This window comes from Rhipicephalus sanguineus, chromosome 11, assembly GCF_013339695.2.
Source record: "Rhipicephalus sanguineus isolate Rsan-2018 chromosome 11, BIME_Rsan_1.4, whole genome shotgun sequence".
In the NCBI taxonomy this organism is placed as follows: domain Eukaryota; kingdom Metazoa; phylum Arthropoda; class Arachnida; order Ixodida; family Ixodidae; genus Rhipicephalus; species Rhipicephalus sanguineus.
Window position 1 is genome coordinate 137,321,428 of NC_051186.1, and position 12,165 is coordinate 137,333,592.

Here is a 12,165-nt window from a genome sequence, read left to right on the forward strand (position 1 = left end):
AACAAGCCCTCAGCCACTGACACCTGCACCAACACCGGATAGCCCGCCAGGGATAATCGCTTGCTTTGTCCTGCAATACTAGCGGCCATAGTGTGATGACATGACTTCATCAAGGCATTCCTAAAGCATGCTCTGGCAGCCGCTCGTTTTATTAGTTTTGAACGCGCTGAATTGTACTGCAGGAGAGGCTTTTCTGAGCGCGGTTCATAGCACCAGCAAGTATGTTCTACTGCACAAAACAGACGAATGTCTAGAAACCGGATGGTACCTCCTTGCGGTATTTCATACGTTACGTCAAGGGGAACCAGACAGTCCTTAATGGTTGGCAGAATTTCTGCAACCTGACGTTCAACGTCACTTGAGGCATTCAAGTGCTCCGGCTTCGCACCTACTCATGGTCCCCTTTTTGTCAATGCCTTAACACACCCCGAAATGGTCATCTTTGCCCAAGCGCTGTAAAAGCGTCGGCCTCGCTCATAGCATCAGGCCATTCCAAACCAAAAAATTGGCCGCGTATCTTCGTGCTTCGCTGCAAATGTCGTCTAAAGACGATAGAAGAGGCGCTGCGTGAGATATGGACGCCATCTGACAATTCGTCGGGAAACATGAGTGCTGTGTTGCGGGCTGGTAGTCCCGGCGCAGCGGCAGGTGAAGACCGGCGGTGACCAAAGCGACCGGTGGGGACGCCGGCCAGCCCGAACACGCGGTTTGGCGCGATGCGCCGAAGGAGAAGAAACGTCCGCACTCAACGAGTACTCCCCACAAACTCTTTTTTACACGTCGCCTGGGTAAAACAGGAATGCCAGAGCGGCGCCCCCTGTCATTCGTACAATGCAATACTGAACCAAAACCGAAACACAACATGAGCTTGTGCAGAGGGCACGCAGGAAGACAAGTTTCAGCGCAGTCGCATTTTCAGCGCAGCTTAAGAAACTAGGGTCTTTAAAATTGCGTATTTATGTATTTTCTATTAAAGGAACACACCACCTAATGATGTTGCGCCTCAGAAATGCGTAATATTTACTTTTTGATCGACAACGTTCACAAGTAGGAACAGCCGTAACAGTTCAAGATGGGTGGGCGGTAAGCAAGTGGTTCAACTTTGGCCGGGTGGCTGAATCGAGTGACGTGCCGACAAACAGAAAGACAGACCAACATTTCTGCGTTTAAGTTCCCCAAGAAAGACTATCGTCTTTAAAAAAAATACACCATCTCCCGCTAAAGGGGACCATGAGGCGATGCGAAGCCGGAGCACTTGCAAGATCGCGTTCCGTTGGCGTTCGCTGGGCATGCTACCGACCTCGCGTCGTGGAACGCGAAGAGGAACACTACGCGCGTCGTGTCTTCCCTCTAGCCTGGCCGTTAGTTCTCACAGGGCGTGCGGGGAACGCGGTCGAAAGGTGCGCGAGTGAGAGGCAGCGTAGGAGAGGAGAGAGAGGGAGAGGGGACGCGCATGCGCTCGCCCTCATCGCGGCGCTGCGCAGCAGAGAACTTCGGCATGTCGAGCCCGCATTTCAGAGGAGCCAACCGAGGCTGAGGCTCAATTGACTGGGGATGTTCACGTGTTGCAGCGGCTCCTGCGTAGCAGGAGTTTCGCGTCATCACGTAAGCGGACAAGAGAGTAGCGCGAACGGGTCGCCCCGTCTCTGAGTTTCTTCTTTTGTATAGTTCTTTCACGCCACCTGTGCGTGCTTTATTTTATTTTTCTTGAACCAGCGCCTAGCGCGCAGCCCACATTAGGGCTTCAAGATCAATGTAGGCCCCTAACCCTTCCCCCTTAATGCCCCACCTTCCATGACAGCACGTGTTGTGGTGCCCTTCCACCATCTGTGCTGAAGGACAACCTGCCCCCGGGCTTTCCCCCGGGCTACATCTTGAGTGGCAACACCAGTCACTCCAGGGCTTACGAACTTCTTGTGAAAAAGGCAGCAGGCCTCGTGCGACAGGAGGAGGCACAACGGGCCAGCCCACCTCGCCTCTCAGCCGCCACCACCACAGCAAAATGTCGCACGAGGAAACTGAGAGAAGCCACCAGCCTCCTGCGCAAGGAAGAGGCCCTGAGCACTCCCAGGCGTACTCGAAGGGTCACGAAAACATCGGCCTTCCCGCGGCGCACACCACAGGCGAAAACAGGCAAGGCAGAGTACGGCACAAACCTACCTGCTTCCATCGACGTTCCCCCTCAATACGAGGCAACACAGCAGACGGCCGCCGCCATTTTCTCGCCGCAAACATCGTCTGCCACCGCGGTTGAAGGAGCCCCCCCCCAAATGCAACCAAGGAGATACGGAGCTGGACCAAACCTGTCTTCCCTCCCTCGCCAAGAGAGCTACGGGAACAGCAGTCACGGGTTCCCCTCTCCCTCCTCGTGCTCGCACATCACCCCGGCGTCCTCCTCTCCCGCCGTCTCCACCACGGAGAGCAGCCCGACCGGTTCCCCACCTGCCCCCTCCGCAGCGTGGTGTGTGTGCGGACCACAACGCAGATGACCACGCCGCGTGACATACCCCCGAGCAAGAGATACTTCGCATCTAAAATAGCTCTGCGACGCGCGCCTGCCTCACCTGGCTGTTACACCGCGTTCCCCGCTCACGCGCTCGGCCCGAGTAAAATCGCGACCGGGGGGGGGGGGGCGGCACGACGCGCTTTGCGTTTCCCTCTTGTCCGGCCGTGGTGTTAAATCACATTTTAACATGCCGCGGGATGGCGACCAAGTTCTGCGTCCAATATGCGACGCTCTTCTGGCTATCACACCTCGTTCTCCGATTACGCTTTCAACGTTAACTACTACAGCTACCACAAGGTTTTGTGTAATCATTTAACATGGACGTTAGTCGTCGGGATGGAGATGTACCACCAATCATCAAAGTGGGTGCATCCATGTTAAACGGTGCCATAGCTGCCAGACATCATATACATTGTGCAAACTCTCTTATATCAATGTACAGTTACTTCTGTACGATGTACAGTACGCGTACATTCAGTTACTTCTGTAAGGGCACGCTTTACTTTCGTGTTATTCCGATTCCTGTGACGGAGGAATCAACATCTTTTTATTCCTATGATTCAGCAAGGTATATTGAAGCATTGCTCGACCCCGGAGGAATGCATAACGAATGTTACATATGATATTCACATGATTGCACCATAGAGTGCACTTAGTGTCGAAAATACTGACGTATGTACTCTAATTTGACTGCTGACATTACGTCGCACCATAAGTTACGCTTTAAACGCCAGTGTTGTCGACGTGCCCGGTAAGCCCACGATGTGCACATAACTACTACACTTACAAAAACGCGTCGATCCACCTCTTAACGCTTGGCTCAAAGCCATAAAAAACAGCATAGAAGTACTCGCTGACTGCTTCGCATGAAAGCGATTGCCACAAGGCGTGGGATCTGCCGAATTTTTATGCTAGCTTTGGAGTTAGAGCCTCGCGCGAGCCAACTATTCCTTCGTTACAGTCGACATCGTGGCAGCTCTCGCGTTTTCGGTTTTCTTACACGAATAAATGCCACTAAATGACCAACCAAAGTTTTTATTTAGTTCATTATAACCGATAATTCACCATATATCCGTTATAACATAAGGAATCATGTTATGTTTGTCATAACATGATACCGTTCGACTTTACGTAATGTCCGTTTGACATAACAAATCACGGCTGCTGAAAACACCGATGTGGCAATGCGATCGTGAAATACAGGCGTCATTACCTACAGTTTTAAGCGAAGCTTCTGTGAGCTACAGATGTCGGTGCCAGCCGCTAGGCTCGCGAAATAATCGGCTGGGCGAGTACACAGAACTGCGGGTGCACACATATTCGACTCTCAAAGGTGCGCCGGTCACATGCGCATTTATATGCGCCGTTTTCCAATAGCTCATGCGTTCGTGGGCTTGTCGACGATCAGCCGCTTCTGACATCTCCTCTCTTATCGAGGGCACTTGTCATTTCATGGTTGGTGTCTTTTATTTCATTGTTTCACATACGACCGGTGTTGTTGCCTGTGGCAACAGATGCATTTTGCGTCACGGAGGTACGAAAAGGTTGGGAGGGAACAGTGCGCAATTCGGAAGACAGGAAGAAAGAACGAAAGAAAATCGGCAGATCCCATGTACCGTGGGAATCTATCTTATGCGAAGCATGCGCGGGATGGTGACTACGGCGTAATTTTTCACATTGAGCGAAACGTTACGGAATGACGCTAGAGAAATGCGGAAGTTGTACACTCATATGTTGAAGAGCCGCATATGTATTAAATAACCAGTAGTTTACAGTTGCGTAACGATGCCAACAGCAACATGGGTATTACCAACACCAGATGCGGTAAGCTGATATGTAGTGTTTACATTCTGCAATAGTGGATAGAGCGAATCCGAACAGAAGAAGGAACACAGATGCACAGGACCGGCGTTACTCGCAACTAAGCTTCATTTAGGAAAGTTTCCCTAGGTATATGGTACGCAGCCGAGTGGCACGCGCAGGCGCACTTCACGTATACGTTACAGTCACAGTTGCAGTCGTTACAGTTGCGTTACAGTTGTTATGCTTATAGGCTCCGTGCAGACGTAACTCCGCTCGGCGTCCCTAGAGGCAAGAAGCGCAGATTTGGCGGGATGCTTTGACGCGCTTGCAATGGGGTGAAGTCGAGGAACTATGCCTTTTACGATGACTACACTTTTCGTGCTTCTCGCGCTTGGCTAGTGACCAGAGCGACGGTACGTCCGCGTTATCAGCGCGATCAGTCAGCCGCAGGTGGTGGACGATAAGAATAATATAGCGTACAACATCGCTCCGCGATTGCACCCCTGCTCGCTCCACGCTCCCGCTGTGACGGCGCGAGGTATTTCCGCAGGCAGTTCGTTTTGTGCCGGTTCCGCTGTTCGTAGGAATGCCGAACTCCAGGAATAATTGCTGCGTTGTTGGGTGCAATAACCCCTACAGGAATTCTCTGCGCACGCGTTTTTACCGGTTTCCATTTAGAGAACATGCACGGAATCGGCATGAACGGTGGATCGCACTCATTCGACGACAAAAGTGAGTTTTGTAAATAGATGTTTTTTTTTCTGGGGTTGCATTTGCCCGTGATTGTTGATCTGCCGAGCAACACCCCTTCCACGACACCGTGAACGTGCCCCGCTTCGAGGAGGTCCCTGCCCTTGTTCAGGTTAGCTCCTCGGAGGAAACTATATCACGTAGCTCTCTGAATCCAAAAGTGATAATAATTGGCACGCTTTGCAGCGCCATGGCAGCAAAACACGAGCCACGACGACGAACTCGGCTGCACTGAGAAAGTCGGCGCAGTGAATGCAGCGCCATGGCCGTTCGATGGAAAGCATTTTTTCATTCAGTGGCCGTGACAGTGCAATTGCTGGTATCGCCAGTTTCAACCTGCCGCTGAGTTCGCTGCCGCGTTAGCCCGAGGGCGATAAGCTGTGATTGTTTAGTGAGCGAGGCGGCCCGCGTAATACGTGCGCAGTTTCGCTCAACGGGCTCGTCACCTCCGTTTGTCTTCCGCCAGCTCATGCATTTAATGTTGCCGCGTTCGCCTGAGGATACACGAGGTCTGGCGAAAAGAAGCATCCGCGCTAACGCTACGTTCTTGGACAGCTGCTAATAATTTGACGTCTTTTGGAAGCAAACGGGAAAGGAAACGCCTCAAGCGAAGCACCAAAGCACGACGCAGTGGCTTGCCGCCGCCTGCGTTATCTGCTCCCTTAGGGACTATACACGCGCTATCCGCACACCCCCTCCGCACGTGGCGGGACACCTGCCGCCCGCAAACGGAGGAGGAAAAATCACAGCATATCCACGGAGTGAATGATGATGAGTGGGCGAAGCTGCGGAGGTTCATCGGTAAACCGTGAATCTTCCGTGAATTCTGCCCAGTACATCATCACCGACGTGAGATCGGGCGCGTAAAGGTTCGATGAGTTATGACGACTTGCAGCTCACTTTAATTTTACATGTACGCTGTGAATTTTCATTGTTTAGAAAACCATTGCTTGAGAAAACATCTGGCGTCTTTCGTTAAGCAGCTGGCGTCTTTTCGTTTTGCTTTAGAAACATGTGGCGTTCTTTCGTTTTGCTTTTACAAAACATCTGGCGTCTTTCGTTGGTTTATTTCATCAATCAACGGCGTTTTGAACAAAATTTTTATTGTTTAATCACGCACAGGAGAAATCTCACCAGGCACTACCTTGGAGGTAAACAATGGCTGCTAATGGGAATGAGAGACAGAAGAAGTCGGCTTTTAGCTAACACTTACACTTCTACTTCTACTAACGTTTCCTACTGGAACATGCCAATGGCTGCTAATGGGGAATGAGAGACAGAAGACGGCTTTTAGTTAACGCGCACGCTGCGAATTTTTTATTGTTCAACAACGCACAGGAAAAATCTCCCACCGGCACCACCTTGGAGGTCGAAGCGTAAGACTGGTTACGCACTACGACTACTACGAGGGACGAACGGGTGCCGCCTTAAGGAGCTTCGCCCCTAAAACCGGTACCCCGTGAGCGACGATTGGCGTCGTTCCGGTTTTTCCTCCTCCGTTTGCGGGCGGCAGGTGTCCCGCCACGTGCGGAGCGGGTGTGCGGATAGCGCGTGTATAGTCCCTTATCCCGCCAGATCTGCAGCCGTGGCCGCTTTGGCGCTGGAGGCAGCGCGCGATTGTGGCGGCTCCTAACGTATGCACGGAGCCCATACTTGTCCGTTTTGACGGAGAACGCACGCACGTTTCACGAACCTCTGTGTATGTGTAGGAGGGGTTCTTGACAGTTCTTGAACAAGGTCATCATCACCGTGATCAGTGAGCACCAGGAGCTGGACCGGACTTATCATTCAGATCTGTTCGTAATCGCGGCTGTGAGGAGTCTAAGGTGTAGTGAAGTGCGAGGTATGGTGCAGCTGGTGGAAATTATGTATGGCTCTTAGGATGAAATGATCTATGATGTATCCTGTCGTCGACATGGCAGCGAGGTCTTCTGACGCCCTGTCCGCATCCCAGCCGTCTTTCACGCAGTATAAGGACCAAACGTTGTTGGGTCTTGATAAATCAATGTCGAAGTCACCGGTAATGATGAGAGGCCTGGTTCTCTCGGCGGGTTTATTGTTGGGTAGCATTCACCCCGGTTTTTCTTGTAGTCCACGTTGCGGACCACGTGGACGAGTGGATGGTAGTTGAGCGTCTTCCAGGGGTGTTCTGTCTTCAGCTTCCTCACTTTCCTTGCGTCGGCCGCGGTGGTGTAGCGGTTACGGTGCTCGGCTGCTGACCCGAAGGTCGCGGGTTCGATCCCGGCCGCGGCGGTCGCATTTCGATGGGCGCAAAAGGCTAGATGCCCGTGTACTGTGCGATCTTGTTGCACGTTAAAGAACACCAGATCGTCAATATTTCCGGAGCCCTTCGCTATGGAGTGTCATATCATATCGTGGTTTTGGGACATGAAACCCAAACAATTATTGTTATCACTTTCCTTGCGTGTCAATGTGTGTGTTCGCCGTTACTGTGTTGGTTGAGACTCTGTATCATCTGTGCACATACCTGCATAACATGAAGTCTGATAAGCGGGTATGTGCCACACGTGAGTGAGAGAAAGGGTTTCATGACGTACGCGACATGCATTTTGCGTTATTGATGTCAGGACCAGTGAATCATGTTCGTCATACACTGATCCCCCTGCTATGCCAATTTTGGTATATTACAGTTATGGAGACGACTAAGAGAGTCGTCTCTCTCTCTAGATACGTTCTACGTATCTAGAGAGAGAGAAAGAGCATCTCTCTCTCTCTCTCTCTAGATACGCAGACAGAAACGCCAAAGTGCCTGAGGTTCGCTAAGAAATGCTTCGCATTTAAAAGAAAGAAAGAGAATTAGTAAGTCAAGGACGCATAGCCCACGCTTCGCTTGCCCCCATTTTTCCTAGGGTTAAGCCTCGTTATTTGTCATGGACGGTGTAGCGATGCATTCGTCGTAAAGGAAGATTAAGGCGGGCACAAGCAAAGAGGGGAAGACAACAAAGAGTCCATTGTGAAACGAAAGCGTAAGTGCGGCGGAAAAGAAGATATGCTGAAAAACTATCAGCGAGAGTGGCAGCACCACGTGTTTATCGGGCCCACGTAGAAGTCTGCGCGAGAGACAACTGTTCAGGCTTTTGCTTTCTTCTTGACGTAAGTAAATCCAAGTTATAGATGTTGTAGTGAAGAGTACGTGACGACGACGAAGAGCGAAGAAAGCAAGCCACAGTGCGAGCGACAGCCACGCGCCCCGAGCTTGCGCTTGCCTTGATCTTGGCCCTTGACGTTCCACGGCGTTCTCGCAGTTTGTACGTGAATAAATCACGCGACATTTGGTGGAGGTGCGTGGGTTTCCCCTACGACCCTGGATCTTCGCAGTTCATAGCACCTTCAGCCGTGTGCACCGCGCGCGTTAATATTCAAGGAGAACTTTACGTCATTGAGTTTTTCGTGCTGCCGTCCTCCTCTCACGACGTTATCCTCGGCTGGGACTTCCTTTCACGTCATCGCGCCATCATAGATTGCGCCCGAGCAGAAGTCGCCCTTACGCCGCTGCAATCTTCTGTTTCGGGGCCTACCATATTTGACGCATGTAAACTTGTCATTGCTGCCGACGCTGACGTAGCCCCAAACACGTCCACCCTTGTCGCCTTGACTTGTCCGGCCGCTCCTGACGGCGCTGTCCTGTTCGCCCCATCAGAGCTGTTTCTCCGCCGCCACGCCCTACGACTGCCGTTTGCCATACTCACCGTCGAATCCGGCGCTACCATCATGCCGATTGCCAACTTGCGCACCTCGCCCGTTCGTCTACTTCGCGGGGAATGTTTGGGAAGCATACATGCCGTTGACCTGCTTCGCTTTCTAGAGTTCGCTGAAGCCCCACTTCACTACCAGCTGAATGCCATGACAGCCCCTGTTGCGGCACCTCCGAAGTCAGACATTTTTCACCCTTCTGTGTCCCCGGATCTATCATTGGACCATCGACGCGATCTATTGGCCCTTCTAGAAGAGTTCCGCTCATCCTTCGACTGCGGTCAGCCATCTCTGGGTCGCACAACGAGCGTCACGCACCACGTCGACACCGGTGGTCATGCCCCTTTACGCCAACGACCATATCGCGTTTCGGCGGAAGAGCGCCGTGTTATCAATGAACAAGTCGATGATATCCTCACGCGCGGAGTCATTCAGCCATCTGAGAGCCCCTGGTCGTCCCCTGTCGTGCTTGTGCGCAAAAAGGATGGCTCTATCAGATTCTGCGTCGACTACCGCCGCCTGAATAAGATAACTCGGAAGGATGTATACCCGTTGCCACGCATCGACGACGCCCTCGATTGCTTGCAAGGAGCAGAATATTTCTCGTCCTTGGATTTACGATCGGGCTATTGGCAAGTTCCACTGGCTGACCCTGACCGCCCGAAGACTGCGTTCGTTACTCCCGATGGGCTTTATGAGTTCAAGGTGATGCCCTTCGGACTCTGCAACGCCCCAGCTACCTTCGAACGAATGATGGATAACATCCTTCGTGGCCACAAGTGGAATACCTGCCTGTGCTACCTTGACGACATTGTTGTATTTTCCCGCGATTTTCCGACTCATCTTGTTCGTCTTCGCGCTATTCTCACGTGCCTCGCCTCTGCTGGCCTTCAACTTAACATCAAGAAGTGCCATTTTGCTGCGCGCCAACTCACCATACTAGGTCACGTCGTCTAAGGAAGGCGTTCTTCCGGATCCCGCTAAACTTCGTGCCGTGGCCGAGTACCCCAAGCCCAATTCCATCAAGACGCTCCGAAGCTTTATTGGGCTGTGCTCATATTTTCGTCGATTTGTGCGCGACTTCGCTTCTATCATCGCACCTCTTACCAACCTACTGACAGCCTCTAACGGCCTGTCGGCTTGGTCACCAGAGTGCGATGAAGCTTTCATGACGCTACGGCGCTTATTAACGTCCCCTCCGATACTCCGTCACTTTGACCCTAATGCGCCTACGGAGGTCCATACTGACGCCAGCGGTGTCGGTCTTGGTGCTGTACTGGCTCAACGGAAACCAGGATACCACGAGTACGTTGTTGCTTACGCGAGTCGAACCCTGAAGAAAGCGGAGTGCAACTACTCAGTCACTGAAAAAGAGTGCCTCGCCATAATCTGGGCGTTGACCAAGTTCCGTCCGTACCTTTATGGCCGCCCCTTCGAAGTAGTCACGGACCATCACGCGCTCTGTTGGCTCTCATCTCTGAAAGATCCTTCAGGCCGCCTCGGTCGTTGGGCGCTTCGGCTGCAGGAATACGACATTCGTGTTGTGTACAGATCCGGCCGCAAGCACTCGGACGCTGCTGCGCTATCCCGCTCACCGTTACCGTCTGACACAGCTTCGCCGTCAGCCACGTCAGCTGTCTTGACGCCCCTTGACTTCGCAGACATGCCGTCGGAGCAACGCAAGGATGCGTGGATCTCCGAACTCGTCGACTTTCTGACTGGTTCATTGGTTCATCCAGCGTCAAGAACTCTCCGTCGTCAAGCCACGCCTCTAGCCAGCCTCTATCGGCGTAATTACGCACCTGACGGTCGGAGGTGGTTGCTAGTGATCCCGCGCCACATGCGCACAGAAGTCTGCACTGCTTTTCACAATGACCTGCAAAGCGCTCACGCTGGCGCTCTGAAGACTTACAACCGCTTGCGTCAGCGATACTACTGGCGCGGCATGTACACGTTCATGCGCAAGTACGTACGTGCTTGTACTGCTTGTCAGCAGCGTAAAGCTCCACCTCAACGCCCAGCCGGTCCACTTCAGCCTCTACCTTGTCCGGGACGTCCATTCGACCGCGTCGGCATCGACTTATATGGCCCGCTTCCCCCGACTTCCTCTGGGAATCGGTGGATCATTGTTGGCGTGGACCACCTCACCCGTTACGCAGAGACTGCAGCACTTCCAACGGCTACCGCAAGAGAGGTTGCGTTTTTTATCTTACGCAACTTTGTCCTTCGCCACGGTGCTCCCCGTGAACTTTTGAGCGACAGAGGGCGTGTTTTCCTGTCTGACGCTATTCAGGCCTTGTTCGTCCAGTGCAACATCGTTCATCGAATGACCACCGCATATCATCCACAGACGAATGGCCTCACGGAACGATTTAATCGCACACTCGGTGATATGTTGACAATGTACACGGCATCAGACCAGACCAACTGGGACACCGTCCTGCCGTTCGTCACGTACGCGTACAACACCGCAACGCACGCGACCACCGGTTTCTCACCTTTCTTTCTTTTATACGGACGCGACCCGTCCTGCACGCTGGACACTATGCTTCCCTATACGCCGGACTCGTCTGAATATACTGCGATTTCTGACGTTGCCAGATGCGCCGAAGATTGCAGACAATTAGCCCGTTCGCTGACCACCGAGGACCAAGGCCACCAGAAGCTACGGCGCGACACCGACCGACCTCTCTCTACTTTCACGACTGGTGACCTCGTTTGGCTCTGGATCCCATCGAGCACTCCTGGCCTTTCCTCGAAATTACGTGCCCGATATCAGGGGCCCTACCGCATTCTTTCTCGCACGTCTCCTGTCAATTATGAGGTTGAGCCTCTGACAGCATCCCACGTTTTCCGTCGTCGTGGTCGGGAAATCGTCCATGTCAGCCGCCTGAAGCCCTATTACGACCCCGCTATACTGACAACGCCTTAGGTCGCCAGGATGGCTCCGCTATTCACCAGGGGCCAATGTAGTGAAGAGTACGTGACGACGACGAAGAGCGAAGAAAGCAAGCCACAGTGCGAGCGACAGCCACGCGCCCCGAGGTTGCGCTTGCCTGGATCTTGGCCCTTGACGTTCCACGGCGTTCTCGCAGTTTGTACGTGAATAAATCACGTGACAATGTAAACAGATGTAAGAGCGCCCGAAACTGGAAAGGACGACGGCAGAGGCTTAATGTAAAGGGCGCTCAGTTTCTACTATTTATTCCGCTGACGATACCGGATATATGTACACATCAAATGCCAACGAGTAGGGGAAACAAAGCCATGAGATAGAATAATCAACGTGAAATGCACCGGGTGATATACAGAAGGCGTTAATCACCAACTTTCTATAAATATTAGCTCATAATTGGACAAGAATGATGTGGCAGATTTCGATGCACGTAAAA